General features: G+C 46.2%; 1 protein-coding gene across 1 annotated transcript in view; it reads left to right on the top strand.

Moving 5' to 3' along the window:
- The window catches only part of C13H12orf43 (chromosome 13 C12orf43 homolog), a 41766-nt gene extending 28513 nt beyond the window's left edge, over positions 1 to 13253 (top strand). Inside the window, exons 10-11 of the mRNA XM_073790197.1 lie at positions 6297 to 6383; positions 12543 to 13253. The gene's annotated coding sequence lies outside the window, so the exon portion shown is untranslated. The remainder of the gene's footprint in view (positions 1 to 6296; positions 6384 to 12542) is intronic.
- The last annotated feature ends 3233 nt before the right edge of the window (positions 13254 to 16486 follow it).

The raw sequence follows: 16486 nt of genomic DNA, 5'->3' as shown, positions 1-16486 counted from the left end.
CCCCCCCCCCCCCCCCCCCGCCCCGCCCGGCAGCCAGGTGGCTGAACTGGTGACTCCGGGACTGAAGGTGGATTTAGTTGGGAGGAGAACGGTGGTGTGGGGCGGGGGGAGCCTCTAGAGTGTCTAAGGAGAGAGACCCTCAGGGTCCAACTTCAGCTCCAGTACACACAGAGGCTATTGTCCTGGCCCCCCACCCCACCCCGACTAGGGCTCCCTCTGAAAATGAGAAGGGTGTCGGTTATTGATACTTGGCAACAGACAATGGAAACGGCAATTCCAGCCCCCAGCCTGCCCTTCCCCACAATCAGGGGACACAACTAAACAGACTCAGAGGTTGGGAGAGGCATTTTGCCTTCTTGAGAATCACTCAGGACCTAGTGTGCGTTTCACGGGCCCCCCGCAAACACACTCCAGCCCCGCACTGGGTGGCCTCAGGCACTGAGTTCGCCTTTCATGACTTATTTATAAAACAGAGGTGTAGATCTCCTAGGGTTGCTTGAGACAACTTTGTACACCTAATGCAGAGATTTGTTGGGCTCTACACAACTGCTCAAACTTTGGAATTAGATTGGACATGACCACCTTCATTTCCTGTTCCACAATCATTTTTGCATGATACCACTTTTTTTTTTATTAGAACAACTGCCATAAACCCAGCTTCACAAAGTTGTGACATCATCTAACATTCAAGCTGCAAACTACCTTGAGCTAGCGCAAGGTGGCCGACAGATGTCGCTGTGTTCCTTTCAAAAATCCTCGAAAATATTCTGCGGCTCCCAGGGGCACCTCGAGGCGTAGTTTGGGAACTGCGGACCTAAGGGATGGTCTTGGACACAGAGGGTGTTCAGTAAAACGTAGTTGTGAACTTTATCACCATTCTCGCCTACTGAGTGAGCAAATGTTTGCAAAACCGAAGTTCTGGCAAGGCACAAGTCTTCTCCTTGGCCTTAGGAAGCGGTGCAAGAGGGGTACCCCGTCAGCCAATCTCAGGGCTCTCTTGGAATTTAATCGCCAACCCTACCACCCCACCACCCCCACCTTGGGGCCCACCTGTATTCATACTTGGACTATTCTTCCTCCCAGCCCCACTACCTTTAACCTTTTAACCGTTTAACATTTATTGAGCAGTCGCTGGTATATGCAATTTTCATGCTTTTTCTCATTTAACATCTCAACAGCCTCATGAGGTAGGTACTTTTATCCCCATTTTACAGATGAGGAAACTGAGGCTCTAGGAGGCTATGTAAACTGCTCAGCTAGTGCTTGGCAGAGCTAGGATTTGAATCCCGATCTCCCTGATGCCAGAATCCAAGCCCTTGACCACTATTCCACACTACCTCTTTCGGTGAGGCAGTTCACTCTCACTAAATACTTGTTACTATTATTTTGTTGTCATCGTTGTTTTGTTGTTCTGGTTAAGTGTAACTCTGCTCATTGGACTTGTCACCTTTGTGTCGGTTTTACAGATGAGGAGACTGAGGTGCTGAGGGAATAAAAGTGATTAAAAGCCAGACTGCCTGGGTTTGAGCCTGGCTCTGACATTTACCAGCTTTGTGACCTTGGGCAACTTGCTTAACCTCTCTGTGCCTCCGTTTGCTCTTCTGTACAATGATAATGAAAATGCTATCTGCCTCATGAGTTGTTAGGAAGATTAATGAAGTAATACACAGAAAGCACTGTGCCTGGCACATTGTAAGCACTCCCCACTACTGAATGATAATCATTACCTGATTACTAAAACAGCCGTTCCACTCCCATTACCCAGGCTGAGTTTTCTTCGTTTGCAAAAGTTCTCCACATAAGAGTCCCTGCCACCCACTTTATTTGACTCTTAAGCCCCGCCTACTCTCTATCCAGTCACACTATTTGCCATCTCCAGAGCATACCTGAAACTGTGTCCCATCTATGACTTTTGCACAAGCTGTTTTTCTGGAGACCCTCACCTGTGAACCTCAAGATCCTCCTGGGTCTCCTCCTGATCCCTTCTCCTTCTCACAGCAACATGAACCTTCACTAGCCACCCTTCCCTAACTCACTGGAGCAGGACCAGCAGCAACAGAAAGCCTTGGGTTGAGGATTAGAAACTCAGATTCCTGACTCCACACTCAAAGGGTTCCTTTAGTAGATCTGGGGTGAAGCCCAAAGTGTGCACACTCCTTGCATCAAAGGGCAGAGAACTGAATAGTGTTCTCTGCAAATCAACAATAAGTGTGGTTGTATGTATGTGTTTGAGAAAGATGTGAAAGGACATACTCCAAGCTGTCAACATCAGTTCTCTTTGGCAGAGAGGAATGCATAAAGAAAAACAAAAACAATAGCAGGAGGAGAGGAAGAGAAATAAAAGAAACCTCAAAAAAATTGTAACTCTACAATATCTACAAGGTAATAGATATTAACTAAACTTATTGTGGTAATCATTTCACAGTATATATGGACGTATATCAAATCATGTTGTACACCTTAAACTAATACGATGTTATAAGTCAACTATATCTCAATAAAATTGGGAAAAAATTAGTTTATGATGATGGTTGCCCAACTATGATAATATACTAAAACCATTGAACTGACACTTTAAATGGGTGCCATATGGTGTATGTATTATATCTCAGTAAAGATCTTAATAAAAAAGAAAAGGGGACTTCCCCGGTGGTCCAGTGGGTAAGACTTCATGCTCCCAATGCAGGGGGCCCGGGTTCGATCCCTGGTCGGGGAAATAGATCCCTCATGCGTGCTGCAACTAAGAAGTCCACATGGCACAACTAAAGATACTGCAACTAAGACCCGGCGCAGCCTAAATAAATAAATAGATATATTAATAAAAAAAACACTAAAAAACAATGGACCTTCCCAAGCTTAAAAAAAAGAAAGAAAGAAAAGAAACCTCGATAAAATATTGCATGTATAATGAAATGACTGGGTGTGTATACGTGTATCAGTATAAACCACAGTGAGCCATGTGGAAAGATGATCTTCAAAGGTATATTTGCAGTTATTGCTAGGTGGTAAGATTTCAGGTGATTTTTACTTTCTTGACTGTCCTTGTCTGTATTATTTGAATAGTTTAACATGAATATTTATTTTCATAGATATAAAATAGAAAAACAATAACATTATTTTTATTTGAATGGTGCCTCCTCCCCACCCCCCCAATGAGCCAGATTCCCCAGGCTATCGTGATGCCCACAGTTCTGTCCCCCATCTCAGGTGTTTGTCCCTGGTCCCCCACCTGGCTGTGAGCCACAGATGGCAAGAACCATGGTATCTCTATCCCTGGGCGCCCAGGGCTCCCAAGTGCTATTACCTATGCTAGTGGAGCTCCAGACACAGCTCATGCTCAGGAAATAGTTGCCGGATGGAGCCCCATCCAGTGTTTCTGAATGCATTTCTCATGATTTCCTGAAGATGTCTTGTCAATTCAATTAGATTGTAAATTCTGTGAGATCATGGAGAGCCTTGGCCTTCCTTTTACTCCCCTTGGCCCTGCCCAGCTCTGATCTGGGCACATAGTGACCCCGAAGGGTAGAACAAAGACTCGAGGCAGGAAAAACACCTGAAGGAGGAAGGGACCAGACAGCCTGGGAGTGCCTTCGTCCGTTTTATTGTCATCCTCTTCATCGACAGCAGAGGGCACTCTAATTCCACGCAGCAGAAGTTTCCAAATCTGACTTATCTTTAGAACTCCGGGTCACCAGGGCAAACAAACAAACACCACCACCAAAAAAAACAAACAAAAAACAAATCCAAGGCCCCACCCCCATTTTCTGAATCTGCCTCCTTAGCAGAAATACCGGAGGATCCCTCCTTTGAACAAACACCTCAGGCAGTTTTCTCAGGATCAAGCAAGTTGCAGAAACTCTGTCTCACACAGCCCTCTAGGTGTTTACAGGATTAAAAAATGTGGTTTTGTGGTTTTGATAAGCAGAAAGCCCAGAGAGACTTACAAGGGTGTGAATCAAAGTGAGCAAACAAATTCTTTAGCCAGGATGTCACACTTCCGCCCCAGGGCTAGGTGATGGTGCTGCCCAGAAGGCAAACTATTACAAGCTTTGCTGTTGACTCTGAACAAGTCCCATAACCACTTTAAACCTGGTTCCTCATTTGTAAAGTAGGGACAACGTGGGCCTGAATGGGTTGTTGTGAGAATTCAGTGAGATAAACTGCAGTTGTGTACAGAAAGCAGGCATTTGGATAAATGTGAAAATAGCTAGTGAAAATAGCTAGTTTTTGAGCACCTACTACCTGCCAAGCCCTACATAAGTGTTTTACATTTATTTGCTCCTTTAACCCTTGCAGGAACCCTATGAGGAAAGGTCTGTTATTCTCCCCATTTCACAGATGAGGAAACTGAGGCACAGAGAGGTTAAGCAACTTGCCCATTGTCTCCCAGCTAGGAAGTGACAGAACTGGAATTTGAACCCAAGAAGCCTGGCTCCAAGCCGCAGGATGAACTAGCCCCATGGGAACAAAACTATAACATCTTTGGTTTTTTTGTTTGTTTTTGTTGTTTGTGGCCGTGCCACGTGGCACACAGGATCTTAGTTCCCCGACCAGGGGTCGAACCTGCGACCCCTGCATTTGAAGGGCAGAGTCTTAACCACTGGACCACCAGGGAAGTCCCGACAACATCTTTTAGGAATCATGAAAATTGACCCTTGGCTTCCTTGGGGAAATGTAGACCACCCAGATGAGTGAGTCCAAAAATTAGCTGAGGTGCCAAATACAGGTGCAGGCTGCCGGCTGGGATTCCTAGTCCTACAACTTTTCTCAGATTGGCTTACGCACATCTGAATTCATGGGACCAGGAAGTGCTTGGTCTTGCTAAAGCTGGTCCCCGTTGGAGGACTTCCGACTCACTCCTGGACTAGTGTCAATCAGTTGTAGCCTCAACATAGGACATGGGTAATTCCAGAAAGTTGTGGCTTCTGGACACCACCCACTGGAAGCAAGGCTTTTGTGAGGATACAAAGGGACAAGAGGGAAATCAAGCTGAACTAGTGTCCTCGGTACCTGGCATTGGGGTCATGTCCACTCACGTGCGTGGCTTGACTCACAAGTTATTGATAATCCCAAACAAGCTAACAGAAACCAGGCAATCATGTTTCTGGATGGAGAGATGCAAAGGAGCCTGGGAACACTTTCTGGGGATGGGAAACCAGAGCCTGGAGGACAGGGTGGGATGAAGGCTTCGCTTTTGTGCAGCTTCGTTTTTACACCCTGAGCGAGTTGGTCAGGGTCCTGGCAGGATACAGCTGGCACTCTCTCAAATGAAATGATGCAGCCAAGCTTTCCTGCCGGGGCTCTTTACCAAAGTGGGAGCAGATGTAGGGAGACCCAAGGGATGGAGTGTCCGGGGTGGGGCTGGGGCCAGTAACAGTGGGGAACTCTTGGCAGGCCTGGGCCTGGCTGGGTGAGGGCTGGGATGGCCACCAGTGCCGTGAAAAGGGCTGCCCTGGGAGGACAGGTGACTCAAAGCCTGGAGGCGGGGAAGGGCAATACACACCTCCACCTCTGCCTCGCTCCAGTCCAACCCTCCAGTCTCCTGCTGGCCTCTCCACTTGCTGAACCCAACCACCAGGCAGAGACGGGGGGCGGGGGGGGGACTCCGCGGGCACGGAGCAGGGTGGAGACGGGCAGAGAGCACCCCTGTGGAGCAGACCAGACCACTGAGCAGTAGGCATAGTTATGGAGATATGGGGATGTAATGAGAAATATATATTTGGTCTTCATAGAGCTCCTAAACTCTTGTAAAATTGAGTGAGAGCAGAGCCTCTTCTGTTATACCATTTGATCTCAGTCACCATTCCTCACATAGAGCTCCTAAGACCTTCGAACCCCCAGAGTGATTAAGAGCGTCTTTCTGTTTGTTAAGGAGGCCATTGATGACTGGGGGCTGCAGGGAGTCCTCACCAGAACCAGAAAGACTGAGGCATGATTAGAGTGTTAGAACCTCTAACCTCTACGACCTCTGGGGAGGGTAGAGGGGCTAGAGGTTGAGTTAATCACCTATTGCCAGTGATTTAATCAATCGTGCCTATGTAATGAAATCTCCATGAACATCCTAAATGAAAGGGTTGGCATTCCTTGCACTTGGGAATATATTCATGAGCCCGGAGGGTGGTATACCCCTACTCCACGGGGATAGAAACTCCTGCACGTGGAACTCTTCTGGAACTCACCTATGTACCCCTTCCTCTGGCTGGTCATTTGTGCCCTTTATAATATCCTTTATAATAAACTGGTAATTGGGACTTCCCTGGCAGTCCAGTGGTTAAGACTCCTCACTTCTGTTGCAGAGGGAGCGGGTTCGATCCCTGGTCAGGCAACTAAGATCCTGCATGCCGCGAGATGCAGCCAAAAATAACGACAACAACAATAAACCGGTAACAGTACGTAAAGTGTTTCCCTGAGTTCTGTGAGCTGTTATAGCAGATCATCCAATGTGAGGAGGGGGTCAGGGGAGACCCTGATTTGTAGCCAAGTTGCACAGAAGCATCAATGCCCCAGTACCTGTGAACCCAACACTTGTGACTGGCGTCTGAGCTGGGGACCATCTTGTGATATGAAACCCCGAACCTGTTGGGTCTGCGTGAACCCCGGGGGTTAGTGTCAGAACTGAATTAAAGGCTGAGGCTTCTAAAAGTCTCATGCAGGGTGTTCCCTGGCTGTCCAATGGTTAGGAATCGGCGCTTTCACTGCTGTGGCCTGGGTTCGATCCCTGGTCGGGGAACTAAGATCCCACAAGCTGCACAGCGCAGCCAAAAAAAAAGTCTCATGCAATACTTCTACCTACGGTTCATTGAACTAAGTGCAGTCACATGGCCTTGCCTAGGTTTGAGAGAGGCTGGGAAGTGTCTTTATTCTAGGCAATGAGAGCTGGGTTCTACTAAAGAAAACATGGGAAGAATGTATATTAGGAATGTAACTGGCTACAAATGATAATAATAGCATCTCATTGAGCACTTACTATGTGGCAGACCCAGTGCTGAGCACTTAATAAGTGTGGTCTGGTCAAACAAGATTGCCCTCTTGTAGCCAGGAAGACACACACACACACACACACACACACACACACACACACACACACACACGCCTCTTGGACATGGCCCCTTCACTGTGAGCCATTGATGTGAGAAGTCTTTGTGACCCAGCAGAGAGGGAGGGGTAATATTCCCTTAGCATAATAAGGTCAGGATTACTGGTTCTCATGAAATTAAATCAAAATCTGTACCAGGAAGAATATGAGTGTTCCATGTAAAAGATAGGGGGGAGGGATGTTTTCAAAAGGAAATTAATCTTTGTGGTTTGAGATGTGTTTGATTTTAAATACATCGAGAGAGAACCAGCCACTACCCGGCAATGGAAACCCCCTCTCCTCCAGCCCAGCCCATCCTCCCCACACCTGCCCCCAGAGGAGTCAACAAACGATGAGACCAAAGTCCCTCTGTCCCCCTCTGCGCGTCAGCAGAAACTCAGAGAAGAAAGACTTTTAACAGTCAGCAGACTCCGGGAACTGTGTACTTAGCAATTTACAAAAAGGGGCTTCATGGGGACTTTGACATTTTTACAGAGAAGGGTGATGTTTCACGAGTAGTGAAAAGGTCAGAGACAGAAGTAGGCAGTTCAGAGAGGAAGGGAGCATCACAGGGCTGCCATTTTGCACAACTCCAGGGTAACACCCACCCACAGAGAAGAGAGGACGACAGTGGTTCTAAAGGCTTATTGAAAGGAGATTCCTCCACAGGACCTAGGGGGTGGGGGCAGGGGCTTAGAAGAACAGTTGGAGGGTTAGAGGCTGAAGTAGTGGGAGATACCCCAGGACTAGAGACAGGTTTGGGGTTCCTGAGCATCTGGGGAGACTGGATCTGAAATACGAGTAGTCAGTCTGAACGAAGACCCCTGTGCCAACACTTGGCACAGAAATAGCGATGTTACCAGCCTCCAGGGGATCCACAGGCTTGATCAGAGAGCACATCAGGGTAACCAGTGTAGACCAAAGGCCAGAAGGCTTCTCCCAAATCTTTTTGCCTGGATAGGAATCCTACCACCCCTGTACAAGACAAGAAATAGGAAGCCCTGAGTTACAACTAAGCCTAAATACCACCCCCCTAACACGTGGAAGTCTTGGGTCAGGAATAATTTGATTTCAGAAAACTTAAGTGATGTTCACAGATTCCAATCATCATCATCGTCAATCACAAAGTTGGGTGGGCTTGAGATAACATTAGGATCCCAGGTTCTCTCCATCCTCCCTCTCAGCAGTCCACAGCATCAGCTTCCCTGAAGGCCAACTCCCCTGATGGTTGCAAAGTGGCTGCCACCACTCACTGAGGCATCTCGGTTTTGCGGAGGGTGGCGGGGAGGAGAGGGAGGAGCTGCTCACGCCCATTAGCTCAGACCACGCCCCTCCTTGTATCTCATTGGTCCACCAGTTCAGGCCCACTCTGAATCACTCACTAGCAAAGCAAGATGGAATTGCCGTGGTTAAGTTAGGCCAGCTGTTCTCAGTGTGGTCCCAGGACCAGCAGCATCAGCGTCACCTGGGAACTTGTTAGAAATGCAGGTCCTTCAGCTTCATCTCACACGTGCTGGATCACAAACGCTAGGGGTGGGACCCAGCGGGCTGGATTTTCACAAGCTCTCCGGGGATTCTGATGCACGAACCCCTGCCTTAGGTAAAGGTCTTCTTAAACTGCTCTCAAGGTCTGTGCGTGAGGATGACTTTGGACGAAGGTAGGTGAGGAGGGCTGAGGGTGGGGGATGGGAAGAATACCCTCTTCAGTGGGCAGTGCAGCTCCCGCTGTCGACAGTGTGATGACAGGGACAAAGTGGACACAGGAGTCCTCATCTGCAGTAAGGAGACAGCAAGACTAAAGTCTCCTCTTAAGACCACCACCCTCCACCCCAGAGGAAAAGGAAAAGCCCAACGGACAGGAAAAAACCCAAAAAATCTACATGCATATTATGTCATTTGACCTCTCTGCTATCCTCTAGAAGGGATATTATTAAATTCTCATTTTAGTGATGAGGAAATTGAGGTTCAGGGAAGTCGCTGCTACATGGCTACACACAGCCACTCATTCCACGTGAGATGTCCAATCTCTTGTCCGTGTGATGTAACAATGGCGGGGCAGTGGGAGCGGTCAGGCAGCAAAGGGGAATATTTTGTGTAGAGAATTTTAAAACAGTAATAAAACAGGCTAAAAGTCCTTTATTGTGAAAGTGTAATGGCAATTTTAAAGATCAAAATGCAATAGCAATTCTAATTATTTCTCAATAAAACTGGGGAAAAATAATAAAAGCAAAAAAAATGCAATAGCAATTCTAAACAATGACAGTGACAAGACTCTCTCCCCTGAGTTGGTTTGGGTTCTAAACAATTTGGGTTCTAAACAATTTCTGTGGTTGCTGTTGAGTTTTAATAATAGAAATGATGATATAGGGAATTCCCTGGTGGTCCAGTGATTAGGACTCCACAATCTCACTGCCTAGGGCCGGGGTCCAATCCCCGGTCGGGGAACTAAGATCCCACAAGCCACGTGGCAAGAAAAAAAGAAAGAAAGAAAGAAGAAAAAAAGATGATATAATGATAGAAGTTAAAATATAATACAAATAATACAAATTAAAAACGAGCACTTTTTAATAACTCCTCTTTTAATAAACATTGTAGTCTCCATGTAAGAAGTTAATTCAGAGAATTCCCAGTTATACAGCTGGTTCCTGACACAGCTGGTCTCAATTATCTTGGTTTCAAAAGTAAGTTTATAATAATATGAAATCACTGGACCTGGTTTATGACTCCAACCCCTATGGTACTTCATATTCCTCATTTAAACAGTAGATTAAAAACAAATAATAATACAGTGATTGTAAAGATGAAGAAACAGAACCTAGCCTACTTCAGTTCTATCAATCTATATGGCCACTTGGAGTTTTTATTTGTGTTTAAAATTTAAAACAGTGAAACAGCATGTAAGTGACAAAGTGTCATACTTTCGGTCAGTCAATGCTAATTGTGGTTCATGCATGAAATATTTTACTGAATTTCAATAATACCTTTTTGTTTGTTTGTTTTGTTTGTTTTTTTGCGGTACGCGTGCCTCTCACTGCTGTGGCCTCTCGTTACGGAGCACAGGTTCCGGACGCGCAGGCTCAGCAGCCATGGCTCACGGGCCCAGCCGCTCTGCGGCATGTGGGATCTTCCCAGACCGGGGCACGAACCCGTGTCCCCTGCATCGGCAGGCGGACTCTCAACAACTGCACCACCAGGGAAGCCCATCAATAATATCTTTAAAATTGAAATATATACCTACTTCCTAATTGTTAGTGGTTTTAAAATGAAAGAATGAATCAAGAAAATGATGATGATGATTGACTGTTACATGATTAATATTGAAAAATATTTTTATCACCTAGAGGAGGAGAGTGTTAAAGACGGTCTATTCTGGGTCGAGTACAATTATTCAAATGTCTGAAGACTATTTCATGCCACTGCTGAGAGTTCTCTCTTCCTGGCTAAATGGCCCTAATTCCTTTGTCCACTCCTCAGCTGACGCATTTCAGACAGTCCACTTGCCCAGTGTTACTCCTGGAGCCTAGAGGAGATCTTCTAAGATTGTGGCATCCAGAATGGAGGATTCTGCAGGAGAGGAGAGCGAACACAAGTTTTAGAATCAGGTGTGCCAGGATGCAAATCCAGGATGTGGCCATGTGACCTCGGGCAGGTCATTTTCTCTCTGAGCCTGTTTCCTCATCTCTACAATTTGATTAAGGATCTTTATAATCTCTTGGGATTAATATGAGGATCAGATGAGCTAACTTATTTTTATCTAGGTGTGATTATTCATACTCTTTCCCTCCCCACCCTCTAAGGGGAGAGGATTCTTGCCAACTCAGCTCCATGATACCTTCCCTTTGTTTTGCAAGATCCCAGCCACGGTTTACAGCCTGGGAGAAAAGTGGTCAGGGAGTTTGAGATCTGAGTATGGGTCCAAGGGACTGCTTTTCCCAGGGAGACCTCTGTAAGGGAAGAAGGAGTGTTTTGGAGAAGTCTTACTCTGCATCGAAAATGAGCTCCCTCCAAAACCACACCTATAAGAATGGCTACAATGAAAAAGACTGACCTAATCAAGCCCTGGCAAGGATGTGAAGCAAGTGGAACTCTTATGCCCTGCTGTTAGAAATGTAAAGTGAGAGAATTCCCTGGTGTCCTGTAGTTAGGGATCTGTGCTTCCACTGCCAGGGACCCTGCGCGACCAAACACACACACACACACACACACACACACACACACACACACAAGAAATGTAAAGTGGTGCAAATACTTTGGAGTTTGTAGTTTCTTTTCTTTCTTTCTTTTTTTGGCTGTGGGGCATGCAGGATCTTAGTTCCCCGACTAGGGATCGAACCCAATGCAGGGGCCACAGGTTCGATCCCTGATTGGGGAACTAAGATCCTGCATGCTGCACAGCACGGCCAACAACAAAAAAAAAAGAGAACATACTGTGTGATTTCACTTAGATAAAAGTCTAGAAAATGCAAGGTAATCCACAGTGATAGAAGACAATCTAGTGGTTATTGGGTATGGAGGGAGGGTGGCAGAGGCAGGAGGAAAGGATTACAAAGCACAGGAGGAAACTTCTGGATGTTACAGGTATATTCATCATCTTGATTGCGTATATTTCACAGGTGTATACTTATGTCAAAACGTCAAATTATACACTTTAAATATATGCAGTTTATTGTATGTCAATTATACTGCAACAAAGCTTTTGTTAAAATGTACTCACCCCTTTGCATTCTTTGAGAGATTGGGAGAAGATTTTAATTCCATTTTTCTGACAAATAAGTCACCATGCAGAGACAAGGCCACCAGAAGCCCTGGGTATATTTGGTTTACATATATTATGCAGAAAGCCTGGTTCCTGGCTCAATAAATAGCAGTGATTGGAATTATTAATGCAGCATTCCAGGTATCATCTGACTGGCACAGAATTCTCTATTTAGACCAGAAGTTGCACGCTCAGAGAACCTTAGGGGCCAGGCAGGTGAGTTAAAGCAAGAGTGAGACAAGCATATATGGCAGAAACCATGGCAAAAATAATTTATGTCCAGTCCAAATGCATCCAAGTTCTAAGTGTTAAACAACAGACATTGGTGGGCTGAACTGGGCAAGTTTGGGGTTGGGGGGGCGGTCCCTGCACTATCCCTAAGACAAGATACCTCAGGTCCAGTAGGTCCATGAAATTTAGTGATTCCATAGCAACAGGTGACATCTTACAAAATGCTTTTATCAATATTTGGTCCTCCCGACAACGCTGTATGTTCGAGAGGATTATCTCCACTTCTAGATGAGGAAACTGATGTTCAGAGAAGTCACCAAGACTCCCACCCAGAGCCAGTGAAACTAAGACACCCCCTTGCTGCGTCTCACCCCAGCTTGAGTTTTTTCCCCACCCAGCTACAACTATGATTGTATTAGCTTTGTTTATTCCTGTGGATAAAACTCCACTGTCTCTTCCTTCCCATGGTGGTCACCTCAGGGGCTGAGGATATTTTGGAAGGAGAAAGAGCTCAAGAAGCCCTCTGGTGGACGTTCCAGGAAAAAAAGAGTTGAAAACGCACTGCCTGTTACGACTCCAATTTTTTTTTTTTTAAATAAACTCTTTTTATAAGGAGTTCATCTGTGAATATCCTAGGATATAATGCAGGTAAGTTCACTTTAAGAAAACTATTATATATGGTCAGTAATTATGTAATATCTTTATATGGAGCCAGGTACCCAGACTTATCATTGTGATCATTTTTAAATGTATAGAAACATTGAATCATTAAGTTGTGTAACAGGAACTAACATAGTGTTGTAGGTCAATTACACTGCAAAAACAAACTCATAGAAAAAGAGATCATATTTGTGATTATCAGAGGTGGGGGTAGGGAGAGGAGGAGTTGGATGAAGGCAGTTATAAGGTACAAACCTCAGGGAATTCCCTGGCGGTTCAGTGGTTAGGACTCCACGCTTTCACTGCTGAGGACCCAGAACCCTGGTGGCAGAACTAGGATCCTTCAAGTCACAGGGCATGGCCAAAAAAAAAAAAAAAAGAGGTACAAACCTCAGTTATAAGGTAAATAAGTACTAGGGATATAATGTACAATACAATAAATATGATTAACACTGCTGTATGTTACATATGAAAGTTGTTAAGAGAGTACATCCTAAGAGTTCTCATCACAATAAAAAAATTTTTTTTCTATTTCTTTTTTAAAATTTATTTATTTTTATTTAATTTATTTATTTTTGGCTGTGATGAGTCTTCATTGCTGCGTGCAGGCTTTCTCTAGTTGCGGTGAGCAGGGGCTACTCTTTGCTGCGGTGTGCAGGCTTCTCATTGTGGTGGCTTCTCTTGCTGCGGAGCACAGGCTCCAGGCGCGTGGGCTTCAGTAGTTGTGGCACGTGGGCTCAGTAGTTGTGGCTCGTGGGCTCTAGAGCACAGGTTCAGTAGTTTGGCACACAGGCTTAGTTGTTCCGTGGCATGTGGGATCTTCCCTGACCAGGGCTCAAACCCGTGGCTCTTGCCTTGGCAGGCGGATTCTTAACCACTGTGCCACCAGGGAAGTCCCTTTTTCTATTTCTTTACTCTTGTATCTATAGGAGATGATGGATGTTCACTGTACTTATTGTGGTCATCATTTCATTATGTATGTAAGTCAAATCATTGTGCTGTACACCTTAAACTTGTACAGTGCTGTGTGTCAGTTATATCTCAAGAAAACTGGAAGGAGAAACTTAAGGGTATTAATCCTACTCATGAGGGCTCTGCCTCCCAAAGGCCCCATCTCCTAACATCATCCTATTGGATGTTAGGATTTCCAACATGTGCATTTGAGGGGCCCACGAACATACAGATTATAGCACCATTCATCACACAAAAGGATAGGATTCCCCCCCCAAAAAAACCCAAAACCATTATGTAAGAATGTAAACTGCAAAATAGACTTGTTTATTCATTCTGCAAATACACCTGGTGTGTGACAATCTTAACAGCTGATGGGCTAACTACGTGCCAGGCTCAGTTTTAAGTGCTTTACAGGTGTTAAAAATTAGTCCTGGGGGCTTCCCTAGTGGCGCAGTGGTTGAGAATCCGCCTGCCGATGCAGGGCACACGGGTTCGTGCCCCGGTCCGGGAAGATCCCACATGCCGCGGAGCGGCTAGGCCCGTGAGCCATGGCTGCTGAGCCTGCGCGTCTGGAGCCTGTGCTCCGCAACGGGAGAGGCCACAACAGTGAGAGGCCCACGTACCGCAAAAAAAAAAAAAAAAAAATTAGTCCTGAAAAAACAATTATTTTGCTGGATTCTGTTATGCCTTAGTCCGTTTGGCCTTCCATAACAAAATAACCATTGACTGAGTGACTTAAACAACAGGAATTTTATTTCTCACAGTTCTGGAGGCTGGGAGTCCAAGATCAAGGTGTCAACAAGGTAGATTTCATTCTCAGATCTCTTTTCTTGGCTTAGAGGTGGCTGCCTTCTTACTGTGTGCGCATAGGACCTCTTCGTGTTCTGGGAGACAGAGAAGGTGAGCTCTCAGTTGTCTCTCCTTTTAAGGTCACTAATCCTATTGGATCAGAGCCCCACCCTCATGACCTGGTTTAACCTTAATTATTTCCATAAAGGCCCTATCTCCAAATACCATCCATTGGGAGTTAAGGCTTCAACAAGTGAATTTGGTGGTAGTGGTGGCGGGGGGGGGCACAAACATTCGGCCCATAGCAGTCCCCATCTGCATTTTACAGATGAGAAAAATAAAGCAACCCTCCTGAGCTGACAGTGTGGTGAGAGAGACTGATATCAAATTACAAATTTCTATCATCTCCGTGGCAGAAAAGCTTGGGGAGTTATGCAAACCTAGGGAAGTGGAACCCTGTCTACGTTTGGGGAGTCAGAGAAAGGGACTTTCCTGAGGAAGTGCTGGTGAGCAAAGGAAGGGGGTGGGGCGGTGGAGTGGAAGGCAGAGTGGAAAACCCAGAGGCACACAGGAGCAAGGCACATTCTAGAAACCAAATAACTGTGGACATGATGCAGAAAGCCAATGGAGGACCCAACAGAGGACAGTGGTTGAATTGGGGTTGTATTTTGAAGATAGGTGACTTAGGGGGACAGGGAAGAGCAGGGGATGGCCCTGTATGAGTCCCTGCTTCCCTCAAACTGTTATTGGGGGGCTTCCCTGGTGGTGCAGTGGTTAAGAATCCGCCTGCCAATGCAGGGGACACGGGTTCAGGCCCTGGTCCAGGAAGATCCCACATGCCATGGAGCAACTAAGCCTGTGCGCCACAACTACTGAGCCTGCACTCTAGAGCCCGTGTGCCACAACTACTGAGCCCATGTGCTACAACTACTGAAGCCCGTGCACCTAGAGCCCGTGCTCCACAACAAGAGAAGCCACCGCAATGAGAAGCCCGTGCACCGCAACGAAGAGTAGCCCCCGCTCTCCGCAACTAGAGAAAGCCCGCACGCAGCAATGAAGACCCAATGCAGCCATAAATAAATAAATAAATTTATTTATTAAAAAAAAAACTGTTATTGGGAGCAAAGCAGAAGCAGCCGCAACTGTAGAGCCTGTAGCAGAGTCGCTCGCTCCCCAGTGTGAGCTGCTTGGGGTATGGAGGGACCTTGCAGCGTTGGGACTCAGATTTTGATGCCTCCCCTCAATGGCTTATTGGCTGTGTATCCTTCTGCAAATAGCTTGCCCTCTCTGGGCCTCTGAGCCTCTGGATGGACTGCAGGAGATGAGGCTGTGAGGCTCTGAGCTGCCTTCTCAGCATTACGCAGCATGTTGTACTCTGAACGCATCATGACAAGCCCCAGGCTGTGCTGACAATGGCAGGAGTCCCCACGCCACCGCCTGCCTCCTCCGAGTGGCTTCAGAGTCCCCAGGTAAATACCTGAGCTCGCCTGGCCAACCCCAGCTCTTAAACAACAGAGCTCGCGTTAGGAGAGCGTTTTCCCCCTCCAGGACCTCACCTCAGTTCCACAGCTTCTTGAGCCCAGGCTTGTCCCCAGTCCACCTCCAGATTACTCCAGGCCCTTGTCTTTGTTGCTGTGTTCAAATCCCACTTCTGCCGCATCCTAGCTATGAGCGTGGGCAAAGACCAGGCTCTCGAACCCCGGTTTCACCATCTGCATAACAAGGACATGTGAGGATTCAAGGAGATCTTACTGTACATAAAGTGTTCAACACACAACATGGTACACAGCAACCCCAGTAACTGTTTACTATATAATATTCAACACATACCATATAACATATTTATTCCGAAACCATTTATGAAGGACCTGCTGGGTACCAGACCCTGTTGTAGATGCCGGGGGTACAGCAGGGACTGAGATTTCATTGCTGCTTTCGCAGAGCTTACTTTGTAGGAAGAGCTATAGATGATATACAAACAACAACTAACATTTTCATCTCTCACATGGTAATAAGCGTTC

Source organism: Tursiops truncatus, chromosome 13 (genome assembly GCF_011762595.2).
Source record: "Tursiops truncatus isolate mTurTru1 chromosome 13, mTurTru1.mat.Y, whole genome shotgun sequence".
Lineage (NCBI taxonomy): Eukaryota > Metazoa > Chordata > Mammalia > Artiodactyla > Delphinidae > Tursiops > Tursiops truncatus.
The sequence above is the reverse complement of the archived record's forward strand: the minus strand, read 5'-3'. Positions and strand labels throughout refer to the sequence as shown.